Source organism: Lissotriton vulgaris, unplaced genomic scaffold (assembly GCF_964263255.1).
Source record: "Lissotriton vulgaris unplaced genomic scaffold, aLisVul1.2 SCAFFOLD_2237, whole genome shotgun sequence".
Lineage (NCBI taxonomy): Eukaryota > Metazoa > Chordata > Amphibia > Caudata > Salamandridae > Lissotriton > Lissotriton vulgaris.
This window is the reverse complement of record NW_028247956.1, coordinates 96,498-99,560: the sequence shown is the minus strand read 5'-3', so window position 1 is coordinate 99,560 and position 3,063 is coordinate 96,498.

Below are 3,063 nucleotides of genomic sequence, written 5' to 3'. Positions count from 1 at the left end.
GTACAGTAATCAATCTAGACTGTAGCAGTGGTACCAACTATCATTAACATCATCAGGACCCCAAGCAGCGCAATCATTAATTACATAGGAAATGATTTGATGAATGTAGGACGTTCCTCCTATCATGCCCGCCGAAGGGGCTGGAGGCCTCGAGAAAGCAGTCAATGGTAGGATTACAGCAGGTCTCTGACCTGCATGATAGTCATATCATATGCTAGTCATACTCGTTCTAAAATCTTTTGCCACTTTTTCAGGTTCTGCAGTCACCGATACCACTATTTGGGTATCACTGGCATAAAATAATGTAGAGGAGCAACAGGATCGAACTAGTTCAATTAATGGAGGGATGTATGCATTAGACAAAGTCAGACTTATTGAAGATCCCCGAGACCCCACAAGGAAGTGAAAATGGGGCAGAGGTCAAATCTTCCAAAGGTACCAATTGCCCTCTGTTTGACAAAAACAACCTGGTCAGTTTGAGAGCAGTACCGTTGATGCTTATACTTTCTAAACGGCTTACCAAAGAGAAATGGTTAACTGTATCAAATGTGTCCGAAAGATCCAATAGGATCAAGGCTGCATTTATCTCCTCTATCCACAATGGATCTGATCTCTTCAGCTACTGCTGAGAAGGCCGACTCTGTACAGCAGTAGGGTCTAAACCCATGTTGAGCAGGATCCAGACAGTTGGTATGTTCAAAGAAGGCGGTGATCTCCTGATTCATGGCGATTTCTAAAATTTCATCAGGAAGAGGAAAGACCAATTTGGATCTGTAGTTCTTTACATCTGAGGGATCGAGGGAAAGAGTCTTTAGAAGGGGCAAAATCGATACTTTTTCTAAGCATCTGGAAAAAAGACGGACTTGAGCACCACTGTAATAACAAAGTGAGATGAGCAGAAATGGTGGCTGAAACCGGATGGAGGGCAAGAATCTGCAGGTGCTCCACATTTCATAGTGCTGATAAGATTAGAGACGTTCTCTTCAGAAAGTGGGGTGAATGTACTCATTACCAGGAAATGGTAAGTTAGTTTATTTACCGTACGTTACTCCACTGTATCTGTCCCTGAAGATTATCTGGTGTTATCTTAAAATCCAGGAATATTTTATTTACTTTGGGAAAAAGAATTCGGTTAGTTCATCACAGCTTTTTGGCTGGGAGTTGCTACATTTTTATAACCAAATGATGAAAGTGATTTAACTGTGTTGAACAACAGGCTGTTACTCTTCCTCCAAAATTGTTATTGGTGCCTACATTTTCTTTTACATTTCTTGAGATCATAGGAGAACCATGGCGCTGAAGGCGCAGACAGATGGTTAGTCTTCAATCTAAAAGGCCCTAATTGACAAACTGACTGGTAACAATGTGCAAGATGAGGTCCTACTGTCTGGTGGGGGAGTCCGAAGCCCTCCAGATGAATGCAAAACAGCAGGCAGGCCGGTGAGGAGTAAATAAACAAAGAACACATCACTTGCCTGCTGCTGAGACTCCTCCTTTTATTGGCCCATTGGCGAGCACTGGATCAATGCAAGGACGAGGTAACATTCACTGGCATTTTTTTGAAAAATGCAGACTTGTTACAAAACTGGCGATTTTTTTGACACATCGCTAAGTCCTGGAGGGTCTCAATGACAATGCTCCCAAATATAATCATGCCCTGTGGGAAACAGTGGCCCAAATTCTGCAGGCGAACACAAGCTATTCAGGATAGATGTGTTGCAGCAAAGTTTGTACTATGTTGTGACTTGGACGTAGCCTATTGCTTGGGTCAGGCGATTGGCATGAGTGTAGAACTACAGTGCATTGCCAAGATTAGGTCTATATTGTTCTCTAAAGAAACCTGAGCATCGTTAATGGACAAGCTATTCGATGGCTCTTGCCTTTTAAGCAAGAAAGTGGACTAGGCCCCAGGCAGATTCCTTTGGTCTGTCTGCCTCCGCCACGCAATTTCATCACAAATCTCGTCCCCTTTTGGTTACTGTAGGGTTTTTCAATACTGCCAGCGCCAGACCCTGCTGCAAACCCAACAGGTCTCCCAGTTCTTTCAAAGCCATAGCACATAAAGGCAAAGTCCGGGACATCATGCCACTGAGGGGCCTGCTGCTACAACTGGTGTAGCTGCAAAACCTCTTTGTGTCCGTCCAGACACTTACTCACCCTATTGTAGGCCGTACCCAACATTTTCTCCAGTGAATTAGATTATGCCAGTGGCAGACCCCTCTCCCTATTCCACCCAGACTTAACAGTGGCGACGGATGTATTACTTCTGGGATGGGAAGGCCATATGAGAGACAGAGACTAGGTAACCCTCGTCACAGGCAGAGACCCAACTCCACAACAAGCTGTTGGAGTTGCGAGCATTTCACTTGGCGGTGAATGTCTTCCTGCCCACCATCACAGGATGGCTGGTGCAACTTCTCACAGACAAGACAGTCAATGATGATGGTCTCATCAGGAAGAGTCACACTTGAACTTGTTTACTAGCGAGCCGAGGATTCACTGGCTGCAGTTGTTTGGTCCGACGAACGGGCCCTGGAACTGCTTAGTTGAATTTGACTTCCTCCCAGGTACGCTGCCCCGAAATACAGAAGAATCCTTACTGGGTTGTATTGAATATAGTTGAGAATCATATTGGAGAAGCGGCGATATACCATCCTGATAAGACCATGGTAATTAACTGGAATGGTTGAAACATTGACTATACAGGGACTATTTCATATACATGATATCTTCTAAGAATCGCCTTTGCTTAACTTGTATTGTACAAAAGTATTTACACCCCTGTTTCTGTGTGCAAAATGTGGATCGGACTGTTATCATATCACTTTCAACTTTAGCACTGCGCAGTCATCACTTAACGATTTATATATACACTTGCTGCTGAGAACACAATTAGAATTTTTGGAATTGAAAAGACTTCATCTGAATTCTAATCTTGATAAAAATGGTGAATTAATATCTGGCTAGGGCCTGCATATGTGATACAGACCAGTGAGATAATGAACTCACAGACCTTTGTAGTTGTTCACAGTGCACATGGGAAGTGCTTCTATGCGTCTACGC